The sequence below is a fragment of the Pristiophorus japonicus genome, unplaced genomic scaffold (genome assembly GCF_044704955.1).
Source record: "Pristiophorus japonicus isolate sPriJap1 unplaced genomic scaffold, sPriJap1.hap1 HAP1_SCAFFOLD_47, whole genome shotgun sequence".
In the NCBI taxonomy this organism is placed as follows: Eukaryota; Metazoa; Chordata; class Chondrichthyes; family Pristiophoridae; genus Pristiophorus; species Pristiophorus japonicus.
In genome coordinates, this window is record NW_027254374.1 from 4,322,512 (window position 1) to 4,347,016 (window position 24,505).

General features: G+C 42.2%; 2 non-coding genes across 2 annotated transcripts; both read right to left on the minus strand.

Moving 5' to 3' along the window:
• Positions 1-663: 663 nt before the first annotated feature.
• trnah-gug (transfer RNA histidin (anticodon GUG)) lies at positions 664-735 on the minus strand. Its single transcript has one exon. It is a non-coding gene; the product is annotated as a tRNA-His (tRNA).
• Positions 736-22,816: 22,081 nt separating this feature from the next.
• trnai-uau (transfer RNA isoleucine (anticodon UAU)) lies at positions 22,817-22,911 on the minus strand. The gene is made up of 2 exons: positions 22,874-22,911; positions 22,817-22,852 (listed from the first exon to the last, which is right to left on the minus strand). It is a non-coding gene; the product is annotated as a tRNA-Ile (tRNA).
• Between the last annotated feature and the right edge of the window lie 1,594 nt (positions 22,912-24,505).

The window sequence follows — 24,505 nt, forward strand, 5'->3', positions numbered from 1 at the left end:
TGGATGAGAATTTTCAGGTGATTGACAAAAGAACCACATGCATCAAATATTTAACACACTACCCACGAGGATGGGACTGGACACACGTGTGCAGAATACAATGGATTCATAGTCCATCGCGTTATCAAGTCGGTCACCTAGTCTCGCAACACGATCAGCCATTCCGTTTATTTATTTTTGCATCCAAACAGAATTCCCCTGTGACAACGTGCCTTCACCGCTTGTCCTGCCCGTGCACCCAAATCGACAATATTGAAAATCTACAATCAGCTTCTGTAAGCAAAGGGCCTTCCGTTACTTCAAGTGAGCGACTTTCAGAAATGGTCGGTTTTGAGACAGATTCAGAACAGAAAAAAAGAAGTTACGCCCGGTGAGTTAAATGACCGTGACAAGACCTCTATAGCATTGAAGCAAATCACCTTCATCATTCAGACTCGCGCCAGTGCCATCACCAGACAAACTGTTGCGGGGAGAATTGTGAGCAAAGTAAAGGAGTGCTATTGATTGTGGAAGGCAGAAAAAGCTGGGAGAAGAGGTGGGTTTGAAGGAGTAAATATGTGCCCACCGCTAAAAACGTAATATGTGTTTAATTTAGTAAGGATAGATGTTTGGCTGTGTTCTATCAGCAGGTGCTGTAGTGAATAAAATAAATAAAGCGAGATGTGCCATGACTCGGATTCGAACCGAGGTTGCTGCGGCCACAACACAGAGTACTAACCACTATACGATCACGGCGCCACACACCAGCTGTCACGGTTTTCTTCTGATTGCAGCAAAGATACACACGGCGCTGGTCAGAAAATATATCGTTTTTTGATGAGGCCAAATTCGACCCCGCCAGAAATTATAGCCACAGTGGTAAGCGGCCAAGGCCACGCACTGAATAGGGCCTTAATCCAGAATGGGAATTAGTGCAACCCCAGTTACGTTTAAAACGATTGCAGCTCTGTTCCATGGCAAGAAACTCTCCCTTTGTGAATCATGAAGATAGTAAGTGCCAACCCCGCTGTGAGTCAAACCGACCATCTTTTGTTTACTAGATCGGCGCTTTGACTAGTTAAGCCACAGATTCGAACCACGCCTTTGGTCTATCGCCTACACTCACTCATATCTATCAGCCACCTGTCACTTCCATTTAGAGTTTGAGTCCATTTTATATTTAAGCATCTCTCTTGTCTATTCCGCCATGTGTGCCAATGCTGCCTGTTTCTCTCGCTGCATTTATCTCGATGTCAATCCGTGCGTTGATTCTGAATGGATACCTATGTTTGTCTCTAACGTGAAATAAATAAAGGACGCAGAGAATTCCTCCTCTGACACCAGGGAAATGAGGAGCCAACATTTATAACAACATATTGTTTATTGTGATCCAGAAAATACAATATTCCAACTTGAACGATTTAGATTCAGTTCTGTGCGAACGAGACTATGACCCCAACGTGTTTCCAATAAGCCATATTTTAAGTCGATGTCCGAAGCAGTCCCATTTCACCTCAACGAGATTCATAACAATAAACATAGAAGCAAGCAGTGAAACGATATTTGCAGAAAGAGTTGTGAGACTGCAGAATGCACTGGCTCAGAGCAGCAGATTTAAAACAAGGTTTAAAAAAATGCAGCGTGTGGGATGAAGGGGTGAGAGAGACAAGAGAGCCACAGGAAAGTCGGGGGAGTTCTTCCCTGACGACAGCATCATTGCGCGTGGCATGGTTATTTTGCTTTTAAATATGAATAAAATGCATCGTGTGTTTGCAGCTGTTTCTGTTTCTGTCCTGTTGCATTCATAGGAAAATAGAAACAGGAGGTGGCTATTCAGCCTCTCAAGCTTGCTCCGACATTTAATTAGATCAGAGCTGGTCTGTGTGATGATTCCATACACCTTCATAACCTTGTCTAACAACAATCTATCAATCACGAGTTTGAAATTGTCAATCGACCCCAACATCAACCGATTTTTAGGGGAGGAAGTTCCAGGATTTCCCTACCTTCCGTGAGCAAATCGATTCCTTTCATCATCCTTGGACAGGTTAGTTCTAATTTTACGTGTAGCTCCCATTGAACTGGACCCTCCCACTACGGAGACTATTTCTCTCTATCTTTCACCTATTTGTTTGCAGCTCTGACCGAATTCCATACCCCACAACATTACCTGTTCCCGTGATGCTGTCCCTCTAATTTGTATTTCGAGATCATGCCACTTTCTCTGATGATTCTCTGCGCCCGATCTCTACAATTGTATTAGTTGTCGATCATTGGCAGCAGGCGGCAGAAGCGAGCGTGATATGGAACCTGACAGAGAAAGCTGCTTCACATGGTTGCCTTATACCCCAGGAGAGCTTGTGGGGATTGGAAGACCTTCATGTGTCACAAAATTAGAATTAAGGAAGCGATGTCTCAAAGTGCCACTATGTAGAAGAAGCGTCTCATTGTGTGGGGGTATTTGAGACACAAGAGGATTGTATCCGTCTGATTCTAGATTATAAGACTGCGTGATCGTATCACACCTGTGTCGCAGCGGCCTTTACTCCAGATGTCCGTCCGAATAAATCAAAACTCTTCACAGTAAATACTGCCATCTTTTCACGTTTAGAGAAGGGTTTCTCGGAGCAATGTGCTTGGTTCTCTCATTAATGCGTTGCTAAAAATACAGAGGTTAAATGATTTGCAGAGATACCTTCAAAACATATCAAATCTTACATTCACTAACATGAAGCACAAAGTCACTAATTCAGAAACGTATTCTGTATTCGGCCCTGTGTTGCAATCTGTAGCACATTAGATTTCTAGGTAAACTTCAAACAATCATTCCAAGGTTGTGGGTTCGCGTTCCACCCGTGTTGTTACTTATTCAAGTTTCGGTGAGGAACCTTTGCAGCACACCTACAACTCATTCGTTAATGTGCGTCATTGAATTGGAATTGCCGGAATAGCGCAGTTGGCAGCGCGTTTTGCTGAAGACGTAAAGTTTCCGGGCTTCGGAAGTTTTTAGTTATTTTGTGTCTCTTTCTTTGGTCCGATTCTCGAAATAGTGCGGACGGAATGAAGACAGATGAGGTTTTGCTCCACATGTTCACTTCCGGGGTCCTAAACACCAAACCCTGCCCAAAATTTGAGCCGATAACCTTTGAATGTGTCTGTATAATAGAATGATATAAATGGTCAATGCAATACCCATTGCGCCACAAAGCCGCTTCCGAGCCCTAACACCTCAACGGTTTTAATGTGTTTCTTGCAGCACCATTGCCAACATCTGCCTAATTGTTCAAATCAAAAAAAGGCCGAAAATCCTATAAATGGCAGTGGTAGTCTGAGGAGTAGTGTTGCTCCCAGCGAGCGAGGCGGTTTGTCCGCTCCCGTCAAACTTCATTTCCCACCTCTAAGTGATCGCTTGCAAACGTCGAACACATGTGATGATCTTTATCGAAATTCTCAACAAGCTGTTCAGCGGAATTCTTGCTTGTGTTGAATATTATGTCGGAAGCATATACAGATACTCCGTGTGTTTACACATATTCCACTTTGTGCCAAAACCATTGTCAGAGCGTTCAATTAGAGTCTGTTTCTAGATCATTTTTCCTAACTTTGGCGTTCGTGATTTATGATTGGAAACGGCCCCGGTCCCTCCTATAAATCTATAATACAAAAACGCTACTCTAAAACTCTCACCTGCACTTGCAACATTGCGGCCCAGAGGAACCTAACTGCTCACATGGAAACTCTAATAAGTAGATAAAGTTTGGGAACCGACCAAGTGTTCCTTCAACTCCGCTGCTCATGTTACTAGCAAAACCATTGTCCGTTAGAGTTGAGGCAATTCGCGTGCCTGTACTGTCATATAAATACTGCGCACTAATCGATCATGCCACTAGAGCCACATGCAGATGCTGTGCGGTATCAGTGCTCCCAGCATACAGCTGCCTTTTCAGCTGTCTTTTAAAAAAGAAGACATAGGATCATCGAATCATTCAGCACAAAATGAGGCTGTCCATCCATCGCGTCTGTTCCGGCTCTGTAAATTACGCATATACCAATTATTTTTCGCCGTAGTACTGGTTTATAATTGTGTTGTTTCTGTTTTTTATTTGTAATGCAGGAAATAAATATTCATATTTGAGTGAGTGCAATGTAATTAAAGAGGAATTAAACCCGGACTCGAGGAGAAATTACGAGGAGAGGATTACAAAAATCAGCGTTGTATGATATTGAATTTGTAAGATTAAGTTGTGATTTGATTGAAGTTGTCACGATATTAAGGGGAACTGATAGTATAACCAGTGAATTTGTTTACGCTGTTTGGATTTTCGCGGATTCCCGTATATACCCTTTCCTTGTGCAGCTTTGATCCCTGCTCGTAGCGGGTACTTTCTCTGTTGAAACCAATTATCCAAATCGTTTAATTTCTTCAATCGGAACCCTCTGGAGGGTTTTGGAGATTTAAAGACCTGTTCTGAGGAAACAAAAGGTTTCGGGAGAGACCTGGAATATTTACGTACTTCAAGAAAGCATGCTGAGATGGCTGACATATTTCCAAATTTATTCTGCAGATTGCCTGGAAGTTTCAGAAAAGGAGGCCTCGAGAGAATGCGGATCACCATCACCTTCTCAAGGACAATGAGAGATGGGCAATATGTGCTGGCGTTGCCCGCGATACCTACATCCCAGGAATGAATGAAAATATCAGTTTTGCGACGAACGACGCCGATTTAAAAAATATTTTTTTTTGTGAAGAGTTTGTATCATTCGATATCTTACTAAAGTTTCAAGCAATTTTTATTTTTTCGTTTTAACATTGCAACTCTGAGTTCGTTTAAAAACACCAATATAAAGTGAACTATGACAGCGGTGGGTTTCTAACAAAAACACTCTCGGGAACTGGAACATAAATTCAGCGCCTTAGATCGCTCAGCCACGCTACAATGCCAAAGGCAATTCATATGATGCTGGTGATAGATAATGGAAAGCTAGCTCTCCCGTTGCCTCATTTGAGACCAGGCCTTTGCATTGAGAATGAAGGAAATAAAAGAGCTTCCTGAGCTGTGTTCACGGGTCAAGGTGGTTGAGAGGTTAAGACCGCTAATCGACTGTGTGTGGGTTCCAATTATATCGTTTTTGCATTGAATAATATTATTATTTCCTTTTTTCTACTCATTCAAGACTCCTCCGTCTGAGTTCCATTTTTGCCCAAGCCGCAGTGGGGGAGTTTTATTTTGCTCCTTTAATCTCTTTGCTCAAAACAGCAAAGTCCGAATTCCATCCACAACTTTTGATTCCACGGAGTGCTTGGAATTGTAAGATATGAACTACGTGAAGTGTAAATCAAAGTGAAAGTGAGGTCCTGGGAAAAGCAATATTTCAACACCGATGATGCCTGAGCTGCTGAATGTTGCCAGCACTTTCTTTTCATAATTTTGTGCTTTCACTGTAGCAGTTTACCAGACAACTCAAAACTTGCCGCAAGGGCGCAAGTCCTAGCTGAACGTTTCTGTGCTCTTCTCAAACACAAGTTCTAAATTAACGTTGCTAAATATCAGCATGGTTAATTAAAGCAAACGTTGAAATCGAATGTCACAGATGGTTTGCCGTCTCCCACTTCGGGGATATGGGATGGTCGATTGAGGCCAGACTGAACATTTGAAGCGCTCAAAAATACATTGATAACTAACACAGATCCTCCACCCCAATGCATTAAATAACAATATAGATACCGTTAATTACATTGGAATAATCAGAGACGCAAAAACCGTTGCATTTAACACAATAACAACTCACAAAAAGATGTGAATCTAACGTGGAGACACTCAAGTGTAGTTACAAAAATCACAGTTAATTGATTGTTGTAACAGAACTTTAATTGAGCTTTTTTTTAACCATGCTGTAAATATGAAAGTTTATGTGAACCTTCTTCAAAAGCCGTTGTAGATTTCTGTGGAATGATTAAACTCCTATCCGATAATTTATGATGTTGATTACTGCAACGTTTGAGACCAATGGATTGATTCTCAACAGAATGATGTTAAATGAAGTCGCTTCCAAAGCTATGCAGATTTGGCTAAAGTTGATAGGTAAAATAGATTAAAGTGTAAGAATGTTGAAGAGCAATGGCGGATATTTAAGTTGATATTTCCTAACTCTCCACAACAATATATTCCAGTCAAAAGGAAATACATTAAGAGAAGGGAGAACCAACAGTGGCTAACTAAGGAAGTAAAGGATGGTATCAAATTAAAAACAATGGCATACAATGTAGGCAAGATTAGTGGGAGGCCAGAGTATTTACAAATAACAGCAAAGGACGACTGAAAAAATAATACAGAGTGAACATGGATTATGAGAGTAATGATACAAAAAATATATAAACAGATATTAAAAGATTCTGCAGGTATATAAAAGATGAAGATAATTACTCAAGTACCTTAGAGGTTGAGACTAGGAAATAATTAATGGGGAGCAGGAAAATGGGAGAGACTTTGAACAAATATTTTGTACCGGTATTCACGGTAGAAGACACTAAGAATATCCCAATAATAGATAATTAAGGGCCGATATTGAGGGGTAAATTAATACAATCACCATGACTAAAGAAAATGAGTTCAGTAAAACAATGGAACTATAGCCAGCCACGTCTATTGGAGCTGATTGTCTGCAGCCTCGGGTCTTAAACGAAGATGCTGCAGAGATATTGTTTGTAATCTACCAAAATTCACTGGCGTCTGGAGAGATCCCAGCTGATTGGAAACCTGAAAATCTTAAGTCTCCATATAAAAAAGAAGGGGGGCAGACAGCAGGAAACTATAGACGAGTTAACCTAATATATGTCGTTGGGAAATTGATGGAATTCATTATAAAGGAAGCTGTACCAGCACAGTTGCAAAATAATAATGCAGTCAAACAGAGACAGCGTAGTTTTATGAAAGGGAAATCATGTTTGACAAATTTTCCTGAGTTATCTGCGGATGTAACGAGCAGGTTGTTTAAGGGGAACCAGGGGTTGAGTTATATTTGGATTTAAATAAGGCATTCAATAAGATGCCAAGTAAAATGATACTGCGAAAGATAATAGCTCACATGATTGGAGGTAACATATTAGCATGGATCGAAGATTGGCTAAATAACAGAAACAGAGAGCGACGATAAATGAGTCATTATCCGCTTGCAAACAGTGACTAGTGAGGTGCCACAGGGATCAGTGCTGGGGCCTCAACTATTTACAATCTATATCAATGACTTGGATGAAGGGACCGAGTGTAATTTACCAAAGTTTGCTGACGAAGCACAGATGGGTTGGAAAGCAAGTTCTGAAAATTAAACAAGAAATCTACAAAGGTTTATACACAGGCTAAGTAAACATTTGGCAGAAGCAATATAATGCATGAAATTGTGAAGTTATCCACTTGTCAGAAAACATTACAAAGCAAATTATTACTTAAATGGAGAGAGATTACAAAATGCGGCAGTACATAGGGACCTTACGGTCCCTGTGCATTAAACAGAACAAAACAGTATGCACAAGAGCAAGTAATCAGGAATGCTGTCCTTTATTGTAAGGGAGATGGTGTATAAAAGCAGAGAAGTCCTGTTACAACTGTGCAGGGTAGTGGTGAGACCGCACTAGCAGAGTACTGCTTGCAGTTGTGTTCACCTTAATAAAACATTTCATAAAAGGTTCACTTGGTTGATTCCTGCAATAAAGGGGTTGACTTATGATAAAAGGGTGAGCAGATCTCGTCTATTCTCATTGGAGTTTATAAGAAAGAGAGGTGATCTTATTTAAATGAATAAGACAGTGAGGGGACTCACTCAATACGGTAGTTGCCGATAGGACGTTTCCACTAATGGGGGAATCTAGAACCCGGGGGCATACTTTAAGAATAAGGATTCGCCCATTTAGAACAGATCAGCAGGAATTTCTTCTCTCAGAGGGTCGGATATCTGTGGAATTAGCTTCCCCAGAGAGCTGTGGAGGCTGGGTCATTGAATAAATTAAAGTTGGAGATAGACAGACTTTTGGACGATAAGTTAGTGAAGCGTTACGGGCACACAGCAGGGAAGTGGAACTGAGTCCTAGATCTGATCAGCCTTGAGCTTATTGAATGGCAGAGCAGGCTCCCAGGGGGCAAATGGCCGAATCCTGCTCCTATTTCTTATGTTTTTATTCCACTTGCCATATTCTGCTGACCCCAACACAATACATACTTACAACTAATAAAACAAACCTGCCATGGCTGCAAGGCGACATCGTATCCTGGAAGGTATAAATCAACTGCGCTGAAAATGCAGAAACTACATAAAAAGATTCTGTACAAAGAAATGTTTATTTGTCAAATGTAAGATTCGAAGCCACGTCTCCAGAAGAGACTGCAATCTGACTGGAGAGCCTTAAACCGCTCAGCATTCCTGAGTTCATCATTCATACATCATTGCCCCTGGATGTACCCCCGAGGTTAATAAAACATATCATTCACTTCAGCCCTTGCTAACTGTTGCTGGAAGGCCGAATGGCCAGTTTAGAATCTCCCATGATTTTATGAACCGCTATGGTCACAGCACAGATCGCTGTAGAACAGCACCTCCCATGTTTTACTACAATTACAGCCTACTGTCTCTTTACTAATATATAACTCGCTGGCTATCCATTCTTCCATTTCCTTACTTTCTATCATAGTTTTGCTGCATCTGTCTTTAAAAGGACAACATTTACCCTTGCCTCTCCTATTCCCTTAATATACTCAAATAATCATTTGTTGCTAACTTGTATATGCCTTACACGTTATTTGACATCTGCTTTTATTACATTTGGCATCCCTTCAGATTGGTCTTACTTTGAGTTAAAAACGTGGTTTCTGACTCCATTATGCCTCTTAAAAACAGTAACAATTGTAATCATATTACCTACATTAATAGCAAGACGTTCAGTTTGATAACTGATTCTGGTCGATTGTTCATCATTAAATCTAGTTTGACAGGTTCCTTTTTCGGCTCCAATACCTAATGTAGAAACTTTCCCATCGACATTAAGACATTCATTGCCTTTCCTGCTTACACTTTTCTGCTTTTCTCAGGCTGTGAAATAAGCGTCTCCCATTAACATGAAATAAATTTATCGTGAAGCAAATGTAATATAAATGTGCTACAGACTTAGCAATATTATGACGGATAAAGGAAATGTTTAGGTAATTGATTTAGGCTAAATGAAGACAAAGTGCTGGCATCTGAAAGCTTATATCCCAGGAATCTGAAGGAGATGAGGGAAGAAATTCCGGCGGCCCCAGAAACTCTATCTCAGGATTCAAGAGAGTGTGGCTCTATGTTGGGTAACTCGAGTGTGGACAATGTAGTAACAATGTTTTTACAGGCAGATAGAGCGAAGCTGGTTAATTTCAGGACAGTTGCATTAACAACTGCAGTATGGAACCTTTCCGAATCTCTATTTAAGGACGATTTTTCCACTTGCCGAGATAAAGCGTTATAGGATAGAATTTGCCAATGCGAATTTCATCGGACGGTCATGCATTTCAAACCTCATGTAATTCTTTGAGCAGGTTAAAAAAAACACGGTAGCTGGGGAAATACAGTGGTTGTGATGTAATCGAGTTTAGAAAAAAACTTTGACAAGGTATAACACGCGGGATAGTTGTCGACGATGGCGGGTTATGGAGTGAAGAACAGGTTAGAAAACTAGGGTAAAATGCGGTTTGAGGAAAGAAAGGAGAATATAAGAGTTAAGGCCAGTTTCTCGGAGTGGTTGTGGTTAGTAGAGTCCCATGTTTTCAGTCCTGTTGACTGTGTGTTTTGATAAATGGTATATAGACTGATTGTATCAAGATATAGAGCGGTTGTCGCCGAAAATTGTAGTTAAAACCAAACTGGCAAACACGAAAACTGAGAGAGCAAAAAGTCACAATTTACCTTTATAATCAACAGTGAATTTCTATCCTCGTTAAAAATTGTGAAAAATGTGACAAATGTACATATACACTGACACAATATATATCTAAATTTTCCACTCATATTTAGACACCGAATGTTTATAATATAACAGCGCACTCCTACATACCGACATCGTTTATATCTAACCCATGTTCTGGTTGCAGTTTTGACCCAGGCCACACATTGACCTTTTGTAATTTCCAGATTCTGTCCGTCCTGTTTAGCATATTCACCATTGGATGTGCTACAGTCCTTGTAATATTCAAAGTCTAAACACTGATCGTTTAACTGTTTCCAGATACGGTCGTTCCTGATTTGTTTTTTAGGATGGGATATGCTGCAGCCCGCTGAAAACAGGCGGTTAAGCCGAGCAAGATTTCGGCTCTGGTGGTGAATGCTGCTTCTGACGGATTTCTAGGTGCCCTGCCGGTGGTGGGGATTGCAAAGCTCTTGTTATCACACTGAGTAAAACTGGAAGTCACCAATTTCAGGAAGTCGCTCATGAATCCAATAGGGAGATCAGGAGAAAGAGAGGTTGGAATGTGGAACTAGCTACCACAGGGAGTAGTTGAGGTGAATAGCAGATAGGCATTTAAGGGGGAACTGGATACGAACATGAGCGACATGGCAATCGAAGGATATGCTACTAGACTTAGATGAAGTAGAGTTGGAGAATGATCCTCTGGAGCATAAACGCCTGAAAAGACCAATTGCGGCGAATGGCCTCTTCATGTCCTGTACAGCAGATGTAAAATATCTGAATACTTCATAGATCCGTAGCTTCTTTAGGCTCCAACCCATAATGCAATTATTTTCACGAAAGACTGTTACTAACCTTACGTCCTTGAATCTCGACGTCTCAGGTGCAAGGAGCAACTGCCTCCACAACCCATCGCCTCCCCCCCTCCCCCGCATCCCCGAAACTTCCAACATTTATCAATTATACCGGAGCACTTATCGCGGGAGCAGCAATTCCTTCATTTTGCGATTTTGAAATAGGACAGTGACACTAATCTGTTTCTTTCATTGACCATGTGGTTCGCTATTCTGCCGGTATTCGGGAGAGAGAGAGAGAGATAGAGAGAGAGAGAGAAGGACGCAAGGGGAGAGATAGTCCGAGGGGATGAGATGGGCAAAGAGAGAGGCAGAGACAAAAAGGGATTGGAACAAAGAGAGACTGAAAGAGCGAGAAAGAGTGCCAAAGACAGAGAAAGAAAAAAAAGGGAGAATGACAAGGAGAGACAGAACGAGCGAGAGAGAGGACCAAAGATAGAGACAGAAAGGGAGAGGGACAAGGAGAGACAGAGAGAGCGAGAGAGAGGGCCAAAGATAGAGTCAGAGACACAAAGGGAGAGGGACAAGGAGAGTCAGAGAGAGCGAGAGAGAGAGCCAACGACAGGGGCAGAGACAGAAAGGGAGAGGCAGAAGGAGAGACAGAGAGAGCGAGAGAGAGGGCCAAAGACAGTGATAGAGACAGAAAGGGAGAGGGACAAGGAGAGACAGAGTGAGCGAGAGAGAGGGCCAAAGACAGAGACAGAAAGGGAGAGGGACAAAGAGAGACAGAGAGAGCGAGAGAGAGGGTCAAAGACAGAGACCGAGACAGAAAGGGAGACGGACAAGGAGAGAGAGAGAGAGCGCGAGCGAGAGGGCCAAAGACAGAGACAGAGACAGAAAGAGAGAGGGTGCAAGGAGAGACAGGGAGAGCGAGAGAGACGGCCAAAGGCAGAGACAGGGACAGAAAGCGAAAGGGACAAAGAGAGAGACAGAGAGAATGAGAGAGAGGGCCAAAGACAGAAACAGAGACAGAAAGGGAGAGCGACAAGGAGAGTCAGAGAGAGCGAGAGAGAGGGCCAAAGCTAGAGACAGAGACAGAAAGGGAGAGGGACAAGGAGAGACAGAGAGAGCGAGAGAGAGGGCCAAAGACAGAGACAGAGACAGAAAGGGAGAGGTTCATGAAGAGACAGAGAGAGCGAGAGAGAGGGCCAAAGACAGAGACAGAAAGGGAGAGGGACAAAGAGAGAGACAAAGATCCTTATCAACCTGTTTAATTGTTATCCCTCGCAGTTTGTAAATATGATGAACCAAATGACTTACATTTTGTCGCGCCTTTCAGGATGATTCGAAAGGTGAAAAAACGTAATTGTGTTGGAACTTCATATTCATACCCTGGATTTGGGAATATATAGCAAATTCGCGGCAGTTTCTTTCTATCTATTTCTCACTCTCTCCCTAACTCCCTCTCCCTCGGCCCGGACCCTCCAGTCTCCCTCGCTCGCTCTCGCTCGCTCTCGCTTTCTGTCTGTTTGTTTTTCTCTCGCGCACCATCACTCTTTCTCTTTCTCTCCCTCCCTCTTTCTCTATCTCGCTCTCTTTTGCTCTATCCCTTTCCGCCTCTCTGTCATCCTCACTCTCCCTTGCACTATCCGTCTTCCCTCTCTCTGTTTGTTTTCCTCTTACTCACCCTCTTTCTCTCATTTTCTCTCACTCTATATCTCCCTCGATCACTATCTCTCTCTCTCTCTTTCTCCCATTCTTTCTCTCTGTTTCTCTCTCTCTCTTTCTGTTTCGTGTGCTTCGTATCCCGGATAAACTCTATGAACGTCTTCTCAAGTATATCCTGACCAATTAATTTTATCCAGAAGCTATGAAGGTTAAAAGCCCATATGATGATTGCCGTGCCTTTTGTACAAGCATCCATTTTTTCTTGATTTATACTCGTCCAACTGGGAGCTATTGTTTGGGGGCCTATGGACTACGCCCAACAGCGATTTTTTCCTGTTATTGTGTCTTATCTCCACCCAAACTGATTCATACTCCAGATCTTCTGAGCCAATATCGTTTCTTACAAACGTACTGATACCATCTTTTATTAACAGTGTTACCCCACCTACTTTTCTTTTTTGTCTGCCTTTCCGAAATGTCAAATACCCCTGAATATTTAGTTTCCAATCCTGGTGACGTTGCAACCACGTCTATGTAATGACTATCAGATCGTCCTCATTTGTATCTGTTTGTGCCGTCAACTCATCTGTTTTGTTACGAATGCTACGTGCATTTAGACAAAATTATTTTTAATTTTTTTTTTTACCCTTTTTTCCTACTTGTTTCCTCTGTCCTACAAACTCACTTTATACCTTTTTGCTTTTTAATTCAAACTCTACTCCCCTCCCTATTGAAACTATTCTAAGGTTCCCATCCCCCTGCCAAACTGGTTTAAACCCTCCACAACAGCACGAGCAACCAGCGCCTCCCCCCGGCCCACCGCAATGCAAGGTTATTAGTTTTGGCTCTGTTGAGGTGCAACCCGTCCGGCTTGTACAGGTCCCAACTCCGACAAAAGCAGTCCAAATGTCTCAGGAAATTAAACCCTCCCTCCTGCACCATCTCTCCAGCCATGCATTCACTTGCTCTATCCTCCTATTTCTCGACTAACTAGTTCGTAGCACCTGGAGTATTCTGGAGATTACTACCTTTCTGGTCCTACTTTTTAACGTCTCTCGTAGCTCCCCAAACTCTGCCTGCAGAAATCACCCCTCTTTCTACCTATGTCATTGGTAACAGTATGGAGACTGACCTCTGGCTGATGACCCTCCTCCATCAGAATGCCCTGCAGCCGCTCGGTGACATTCTTGCCTCCAGGAAGGCAAAATATTATTCTGGTGTCACGTCTGCGGTGGCAGAAACGCCTGTCTGCTCCCCTGATTATTGAAACCCCGACCATTATAGTTCTTCCATTCTTCTCTCTCCTCCCCTGTGCAGCTGAACCACCTTCGGTGCCGTGGATTTGAATCTGGCTGCACTCGCCAGAGGCACTATGTCCACACCGATGCTCAGAAGATAATATCTGCTTGCGAGCGAGATGGACTCGGGGGCTCGTGCACTACCTGCCTAGTCCTCCTATTCTCTCTGCTGATCACCCACTCCCTCTCTACGTGCACGCTCTTAAGCTGCGGCATGAACACCTCTAGAAGGGAACTTGGTAAATAGTTGTTAGAGAACAGTTTGCAGAGCTCTGGGGAAAGTGTTTCATCCCATGCTTCTGTGATGCTACAATCCTCCCTCTCAGTGAGCTTGTATTTTCACCTGTAAACCCCACGGATTTAATTCCGGCCCGTGCCGGCAGGGATTTTCTCACATTTAGTGTGATGGTTCTCTTTTTCTCTCTCTATCATTCATTCTATTTCTCTCTGACTCTAACTTTCTTTCTGTGTGTCACTGTCTATCTCAGTTGCAGTCAATTTCTGTATGCTTTTCTCATTGGGGATCTGTTTATCCGTCCAAATATGACTTTCTCTCTGTCACTCTCTCCATCGCCCCCCATATCAGTTTACTCCATACATTATGAGTTATCCCTTAAGCGCTGGTTTAGTCTGAGATTGCTGATACTGGATCGTTGACGTGCATTTTAACATTATTCATTCAAAGATGTTCAGTGTTGACGGGAAGATTACATGTTCTGTAGGTTAATGCAAGGGGGTTTGTTGTCTAGTTACGGACGACCAGTTCAATGCGTTATTTGCCTCAGTGCTGTATTTTGCAGTTCAGCTTTTCACCACCCACAGTTTTACAAAATATTTATCCTCCCATGTTTGCAGAGTATGCAGACGTGTAGTTTGCTCTGGGCTTAAAACTAAATTTGGTGTCTCCAAGCGATTTGCCAAATTTTCAAGCACTGCACTGCAGCGTGCCCATGACCAGATCGCCGAGTTGTTAAGGCGTTGGAATTAAAATCCAACTGATGCATGCCTGCGTGGGTTCCAATCCACTCCAAGTAAATGTTCAATTAACTGGTTTCAGAATTAGACTTAATGCTTGTTTGTTATTAAAGCGTATAAGCGGTCCATAATCTCTGCAAATGAGATATTTTTAATTCTCCCTTCAAGACAACGTTTCTTTATTTATAACAGTTGTTCTGCCAATTGACTGAACAAAGGAACAGGATTAGGCTATTCCGCCCCTTGTGCCTATTCGCCATTCTGTTAATTCTTGGCTGAGCTCTATGATAACTCCATCCATCTGCATTGGCTCCACATCATTTTAACCAATGTATAGCAAAAACTATCAAACTAAAATTAACATTTTTAATTGACCTAGTCTATCCTGCTTTTTGTAGAAGATAAATCCATCACCCTTTGCGCGAAGAAGATTTTCCTAACTTCTCTGCCGAATAGCCTGTCTCTGATTTTAACATTATGTCCTCTTGTCGTAAACTCCCCCACGAACGGTGAAAAAAGCTTTATCTCTATCTATCTTATCAATTCATTTCAAAACCTTAAAAATCTCAATAAAATCACCACTTAACCTTCTATATTCCAGTGAGTACAGGCCTAGTTCATGTAATCTCTCCTCATAATTTAACCCGTGGCACCCTGGCACCATTCTGGTGAGTACTTCAATCCAGCCTATCAATTCTAAGGGTCCGTGCCCTTCAGGGGACTAGATATAATGGATAGAAACGGCTTATTTCCCTTAACAGAGGGCTCAACAACCAGCGGCCATATATTTATAGTAATGAGAGAAGGTTTACAGGAGATGTGATGGGAAATTTCCACAGGCAGATAGTTGTGGTTGTGTAAAACGCACTACCTAAAGAGTGGTAGAAGCAGAAACCTTTAGCACATTTTAAAAGTATTTGGATGTGCACCTGAAGTGCCGTAACGTGCAGGGTTATGGAGCTTAAGGTGGAAAGTGTGATGAGGCTGGATAACCGAGGCGTGGACAGGATCGGCCGAAATTGTCTCCTTCCATGCTGTAAACTTCAATGAATCTATTATATTCTATAACTTAGAGTACTCCAGATATAGTCTAACTACATCTGTCTTCAGTTGAAGAAAAACTTCCATTGCTTTGTCGTATAACCCCGAGTTATAAAGCTTAACATGCCATTAGTTTTTTCGAATATATTCCTAACTTGCTACTGCATTTTAGCGGAATGCGCACTGGGACTGCAAACCACTTTGGAAATCCATCTCTCCGAGCTGTGCTCCATTTAATTAATACTCGGATATAAACTTTGTGACCTAAAATGGGTGACCACACAATTACCAATTTGTAAACTATCTGCCACTGAATCGTCCATTCATTTAATCTATCAGGACATCTTTATAAGTATACGATAACGTCTGTACGAATTACTATATCACCAATATTTGCATCATCGGCAAACTGGGATATCTGGCTGCCTGTTGTGCCTTCTTTATCTGTAAGAAATATAGAATGAAATATTTTTTTTAACACTGACATTTTAAAACGTGCAATGCTTTGACGCCCTGATAGGGTCTGTGCAAAGAGGAAGGTAGGAGTAAGATTTCAGCTCGGTGACCCATTTGATCCTACAAATATACATCATGCAAGGGTGCGCTGTTTTGAAACAGGAAAGGCACGAGCTTGCATTCCCGTAGCATCTTTCACGAACGTAGGATGACCCAACTGCTCGGCGTTGCTCAGTTTGAGTTCCGACAGGACCCCCAGTCTCTAGACGTCATTATAGCCTTGGTCCAAATATGGACAAAAGTGATTAATTCTAAAATGAGGTGAGAGTGATTGTCCTTGACATCAAAGCAGCATTTTGCCGAATGTTTCACCAAGGAGGCTTCTAACGTTGAAGTCATGGCGAAGTTAATCTCCACTGCTGCAGACATACCTAGCCTAAAAGAAAATGGCTGTGGGTGTTCGACGCAAATCATCTCAGCCCAGGATATCGCTGCAGGAGTTCATCTTCACCTGTTTCATCAATGACCTGCCCTTCATCATCAAGTCAGAAGTGGGCATGTACGGTGAAGATTGATTTTTCCAACTCTAGTATCAGCTCCGTAGATAATAAACCAGGAAAAATATCGCCTTTCCATTATTGTGGCGTGGTGAAAATCATGGAACTCCTTCTATAACAGCATATTGGTAGGAACATCACCACAGTGACTGAACCATATAACCATAGAAATTTACAGCGCAGAAGGAAACCATTGAGCCCATCGTGTCCTTGCTAGCGGACAAAGCACGAGATTTTCAGGGTGCGGTGGCCAAGTGGTCAGGCGTCGGTCTCATAAACCATTTGGCCTATCGAGACTTTAACACATTAAAGGTGACATTTTAAACCTTTTTTCTTTTAACCGTTAAAACACTTCATAATTTTGAACTTATGTCAGAAATCGCCTCTAAACTTTTTCTATTCTAAGGAGAAAAATCTTTCTGACAGGTGCTAGTCCGATTATCCCAATATGTATGAAAATTTAAATCCCCTATTAAAACCACACTGTCTTGACGACACGCTTGTCTAATCTCCAAATTTCTATATTCTAGTACTTCACAGCTGCGACTAGCGGGCCGATGCACAACTCCCACTATTGTCTTAAATCCTTTCCTATCTCTTAATTCTACCTGTAAGTCTCCACGTCCGGCTTATCTGTAGTTAGATCCTCGCTTAGAACTGAATCATAGAATCATAGTTATTTACAGCATGGAAGAAGGATATTTCGGCCCATCCGATCAACACGGCCAACAATGAGCTATCCAGCGGAATCCCATGTTCCAGCTTTTGGTCCATAGCCCTGTAGGTTATTACACTTCAAGTGCATATCCAAGCGTGTTTTAAATGCGGTGAGGGTTTCTGCCTCAACCACCATTTCAGGCAGTGAGTTCAAGACTCCCAACTTGCTCTGGTTGAAGACATTTCCCGTCAAATCCCCTTTAAACATGCTGCCAATGACTTTAAATCTATGTCCCCTGTTTGTTTACCATTCTGCTCAGAAAAATAGGTCCTTCCTGTCCAGTCTCTCTCTACCACTCATAATTTTGAACACGTCAATAATGTTTCCCCTCATCTTCCTATGTTCCAATGAAAACAAACCTAGCCTACCGAATCATTACTCATAGCTAAAATTCCCCAGTCCAGGCACATCATCGTAAATCTCTTTTGAACCCTCTCAAGAGCAATTACATCTTTCCTGCAATGACGTCTACGCAGTACTCTAGCTGCAGCCCAAGTAATGTTTTATAAAGCTCAAGCATAACTTCACTGTTCTTGTACAATATTCCTCGGCGAATAAAGGTAAGTATGCCACATGCCTTCTCAACTAGCACGTTTTCTTTGAAACCTGAAACAGGGAGTCAATGATGATAATACTACAACAACAACAACTTGCATTTATGTAGCGCCTTTAACAGAGTAAGACGTCACACGGCGCTCCACAAATGCTTCAGACAAATCAAATAACGCTGACACGGAGCCACATAAAAGAGAATTTACGGCAGATGCCCCAAAGCTTGGTTTCAAAGAGCATCAATTTTGATGTATTTTTGAAACACCCTAGGCCAGGAATATTAATCAGTGTTTTCCCTCTAGGTCTGAAAGTTGAGAGAATTTGACTTTTGAATTGGACCCATGGGTGTCGACTTCTCACGATTACATAGGATATTCAATGCAAAAACAGGCTATTCGTTCCAACCTGTCAATATCGACGTTTGTGGTCCACTGGAGCATCCTCCCCTCTTTCCACATCCAGCACTATCAGCATAGCCCTCCATTCAGTTCTCCTTCATATATTTATCTAACCGCTACTTACATGCATCTATAATATTTGATTCAACCTGTCTGGTGGTAGCGAGTTCTACATCCTTACCACTCTCTGGCTAAAGAAGATTCTTTTTAATTCCCAATTTGATTTGTTGCTGATTTTTCTTATATTGATGGTCTCTAGTAATAAGAACATAGGACATAAAATTAGGAACAGGAGTAGGCCATATAGCCCCTCTAGCCTGCTCCGGCACTCAACAAGATCATGGCTGATCTGGCCGTGGACCCAGCTCCACTTACCTGCCCGCTGCCAATAACCCTTAATTCCTTTATTGGTTAAAAATCTATCTATCTGTGATTTGAATACATTCAATCAGCTGGGCTCAACTGCTTCCCTCGGCAGAGAATTTCACAGATTCACAACGTTCTGGGAGAAGAAATTCCTTCTCAAATCGGTTTTAAATTGGCTCCCCCGTATTTTGAGGCTGTGCCCCCTAGTTCTAGTCTCCCCAAGCAGTGGAAACAACCTCTCTGCCTCTATCTTGTCTATCCCTTTCATTATTTCAAATGTTTCTATAAGATGACCGCTCATCCTTCTGAACTCCAACGAGTAAAGAACCAGTCTACTCAATCTCTCATCATAAGTTAATCTCCTCCTCTCCGGAATCAGCCCAGTGAATCGTCTCTATACCCCCTCCAAAGCTAGTATATCCTTCCTTAAGTAAGGTGAACACAACTGCACGCAGTACTCCAGGTGCGGCCTCAACAATACCCTTTACAGTTGCAGCAGGACCTCCCTGCTTTTGCACACATCCCTCTCTCAATGAAGACTAACATTCCATTCGCCTTACCTGCTGCATCTGCAAACGAACGTTTTGGGATTCATGCACAAGGACCCCCAGGTCCCTCTGCACCGCAGCATGTTGTAATTTCTCCCCATTCAAATAATATTCCCTTTTACTGTTTATTTTTCAAGGTGGATGACTTCACATTTTCCGACACTGTATTCGATCTGCCAAACCTTCACCCATTCGCTTAACCTATCTAAATCTCGTTGCAGCCTCTCTGTGCCCTATACACAATCTGCTTTCCCACTAATCTATGTGTCATACTTTCCCCACAAGTGAAACTACTCTGTATCTACTCTATCAAAACCTTTCAAGATATTAAAGAGCACTATTAGTTCACCCCTCAGACTTCTCATTTCACGACACAATAAATTGAGCTTGTCGATTCTTTCCTGATAGTATACCATCTTCTCTGCACCCTATCCAGTGCCTCGCTAGTTTATTTTATAATATAGCGATGATAATTGCACACAGTACTCCTAATGTGATTTAACTGTAGAGACTTCTATATTGGTCGGTTTTGAAACCGGCTTGGCCAGGGTGTCTGGTCCAATTAAAAGGGGCCCGCACCTCATCTTTTGAGGAGACAGTTCACAGGCATCCTGGAGTAACTGAAGGCCGTTTGCTTACAGAAGCTGATTGTACATTTTCAACATTATCGATCTGGGTGCACGGGCAGGACATGTCGTGACAGGGACTTGTTGCAGCGTATTTCTGTATGGATGCAAAAAGCCTGAAATGGAATAGCTGAGGTGTGCTAGAAGGCAAACGAGAGGTTAAGGCGATGGACTGCAAATCGATTGTGTCAATTTACATTGTTAAGCGTTTGTTGCTGATAAACCTTCCAAGCATTTGACTGAATATTACATAAATTAGGCTTTGAATCCAAATCTTATCAAAACTTTAATTTCCTGGTACCATTATGGTACATACCTTAAATAAACACCTTATCCATTATGCTGCGCGCTCACTGACTAAGTCATGGTCATTTCATACATTTTTCTTGATATGCCAACTGAATTTACTGACTGGAGGAATTGCATTAACTCCAGGTGATCGGCTCGGCTCATCCTTGGGCCGAATTGCGAGTGGTGCGAGCAAATTCTGCAACTGAGTCATTTCTGTTTGATAAGGAAGGAAAAAATCCCCTTACACGTCCTGCTATACACGTGGGCACAGCCCCATTCAACTCCCATGATGCTTAATCCCCTCTTAGCGGGACTGAAGAACTATTTCCAAGAAGGAGCCTCATGGTCTGCTCAGCAGAAAGTCACTGTTCTGCGTGTTCTTTCAGCCAGCTTTCCAACTGGCATCCAACTGCCGTGCGAGCATTGCTGACTATTCCAACACAACAATATTGGAATGTCTTTACAAAACTAGTTTTGATTACGTGACCTGTATTATCAAATAAGATTTTGAAGCATTTATAGCTTCATATTGTCGTCTGTGTCGGCATCCACTTAAGGCACACTCTATCTTAAGACAACTATATTCGGTGCTGCTTTATTTCACTGCGAGCGCGAAAGGACATATCTGTGAAGATATTTGCCCCTAATTTATACCATTCCTGTCCTATAGTCCACGTCTTTCGTTATCCATTGCTGTCCTTGTTGCTGGTTAGATCAGCTCAGGCAGTCCATTAAACCTGAGAAGTCAATCAGCGAAAACCAGAGAAATACAAGCGGCAGAGATAGGGAGAGATAGAAAGAAGCATGCGAAGACAATAACAGCAAAGATCATTGCAGCTTGAGGGGAAATTCTTTTGCTCTGTTGAAATGTTGTAAAAGCGTAAAGGATAATTGGGCGACAGTTTAAAGGTGCCTCCCGCCCTGCCGGATCTCTCAGGCTCTGAGAGAGGGAAATGCAGCCCGGCAGCTACAGCTCTTTGTTATTCAAGCACTGAACGGAGCTTTAAACAGTGTAGCGGCGAACAGGTAAACCTGAGTGGATTTCAGGCCCAAAACATTAAACCTACCGGCTATCGCAGACAGTTGCGGTTTGCTGCAAAAAATTACTTTCCAGCCTCGGAACCAGCCAACCCTGTCCTGCAGGGCTATGGGGAAAGGACGGGGGAGTGGGACTAGCTGAGAGCTAGCACACTCTCGATGGGACGAATGGCCTCCTGCTGTGCAGTAAACATTCTATTAATTTACATTTGGACTTTGATGGGACTCGAATCGATAAGTTTGAATGTTTCTATAGATCAGAATCAGCGAGAAGTCCAATGCACGAGCCATTGCAACACGGAGCACATTATTTTTAGCGAAATGTTCAGGAAATACTTGTTTCTTTTGAATGTGGTGTAGGAATTATGTCGATATAAACAATGTGTTTACATATCTTCTCTTTGAAATCGAGTGTATTTCCGGCACATTATTATTTACATCAGAGTTATTGATTAAATGTCAAAACGCCTCCACTCCATCCCACAAATATGTACAATTTTCATCCTCCGTTGCAATATTTTGTGCTGGAATAAAACAGTGAATGTATAGGTAAGGTTTGGGGATACATCAATTGCACCTTCGATTACTGATGAAATGTCACAAGCAAAGCCATCAGCTGTATTAGTATGGGCGCGAGCTCACAACCTCGGCCTTCCTGGGTGCTTACACTGTCATATAAGTAATGCGCGCTATCCGATTCCGTCGCTGGAGCTGGATGCGAATTCTGTGTGATATTTGTGCTCCCATCATACAGCTGCCTATCGCACCGGTCTTATAATTCCTCCCCTAAAGATCTATCGACGTTGGGGTCAATTGACATTTTCAAGTTTCACATTGATCGATTTTTGTTCGGCAAGGATACGAAGATTTATGGAATCATCGCAGGCAAATGGAATTAAGAATTAGGTAAAAGGGACAGAAACGGAAACAGCTGCAAACAAACGTTGCATTGTATTCATATTTAACAGCAACAATATCCGTGCCGTGCGCAACTATGCTGTGGTCAGAGACAAACGCCCTTAGCTTCCGAAACTCCCGTGGCTTTTCTGTGTCTCTCTTTCCTTTCTTCCCTTCCTCCTGCAAGCTGCCAGTTTTTAAAACTTGTTTTAAATGTTGGTCTGGCCGAGGGCATTCCATATTCTCAGAACCATCTCTACCGTTTAATTGCTTGATTTCTTTGTTTATTAATTATGAAACTCCTTGAGCTATAATGGTAGCGCTTGCGACAATACATTAAAAGGCGGCGATTGGAAACCGTTGTGATCATAGTTTCGTTTTGTACAGAATTGAACCTCTATCACTCAAGAGGGAATGTTATATTTACAATAAACTATATTCTTATAAATGTTGGTTCATTCGCTCCCTAGTGCCAGATGAAGAATTGTTTGATCACCACATTTATTTCATGTGGGCAAAAGGCAAGGGTGTTCATTCAGATATAATCCACAGATTCACATTGAGATAACTGCAACGAGAGAGACAGAAAGCACCGTGGTACATGGCGGAATAGACAAGATAAATGGATAAATAGAAAACGGCCTCAGACTCTGAAAAGTACAAACATCACATGCAAAAGCCTCGGCTGCTCCAGGTGAGGCTCGAACTCACAACCTCGGCATTTCCCAATGCCTGTACTGTCATATAAGTACCGCGCACTAACCGATTGCGCCACTAGGGCTGTATGTCCTGTGGTCTTTGTGCTCCCATCATACAGCTGCCTGTCCTACCTGTCTTACAAGGAAGAAGACAAAGAATCATCGAATCATTCAACACAGAAGGAAGCTTTTCAACCCATCGTGTCTATGCCGGCTCTCTGCAAGAAGCCTTCAGTTATTGAGACTCCATAGATTCTCGCCGTAGACGTGTTTTATTTTTTGTGTAATGTATTGTTATTTGTAATGAATTTCGGTGTCCATGCGGGAAATTTATAATATATATTTGTGCATCTATCTGTGAGTTGTAAATTAAATTGTGTGGAACATTGATAATCAAATTATTTGTGTTCATATATGTGTTATTATGAATTTATCTCCAAGTATCTCGGTGCTATAATTGTATTTACGTTTATTTGCGAGGTGTTTACAAGATGCAAAGATGTACACAGAAAATACATTTATAACAAACACAGATGCTCCACAATACTATTATAAATAACTATGTTGCATTCAAATACATAAACACTAAAACAGATATACAAAATATATTTATAACCCACAGAACAAATTGCAACTTAACACAGAGACACCAAAATATATTTAGAGCTATCACTGATCGAAGAACATTTTACTCTCTACGGTCGTCAGCAATGTCTGCTGTGCCTTTGTTTCCTGTGCTTGTGCTCGGTGTAAGGGAAGGTTTTGCCGAGCCGTGGTATATCGTTTCCCAAGGTAGGGCCGAAATGCGCTGTCTGAGGCCACGTTCACTGCTATAGTTGATATTTAATAATCGTTTGGAATTGTGTATAATACATAATTACAACATCTACAGATGTTTCATCCTGGTACACAAATCCACTGCCAAATTAGTTCAACCCCACACCCGCCCCAGTTGTTAAACTTCCCGCGTGGACATTGGTCCTAACTCGATTGATGTACAACTCGACCGACTGCAACAGGTCTCTCCTGCGCCAGAACTGGTCCAAATGCCCCGGATTCTGTAGCCCAACCTCGTGCATCTTTTATCCAGACATGCGTTGCTTTTTCCAACCTCAATAGCGCGAGGCACTGGGAATAATCCATTGAATACCTTTGTGGTCCTGCTCATTCATTTCCTCAATTGCACCTGAAACTCTGACTGAAGAAACTCATCCCCTTCTTTCCTTATGTCAGTGGTTAGCACATAGATCACGACTTAAGCAGCTCCCATTCGCCCCTCAAAATGTTCTGCACCCATTCAGTGATGTTCTTTATCTGGCAGAAGGGAGGATACACACCACGCATGACTCACATTTGCCGTTGCAGAATGGTACTGACTTTCGAATCCCAATGACGACAACTTATGTTACTTTTTAGTTTCAAAAGCAATGCACTGCGAATCCTGTAAATCTGAAATGAAATCAGAAAATGTTGGATGTACTCAGCCAGTCAGGCAGCATCTCTGGAAAGATTTCTGATGACGGGGTTGTCATTAAATGTCATTGACATGGAGCGTCAACATTGCAATCCAGATACGGTCCGATATTGTAATCCCAAGCGCCAGTTTGTGGGTATTGAAACCAATCCGGATACCACGCATTAATCTGGTAGCTAAATTGCTGTTGTTGTTCTGGTGAA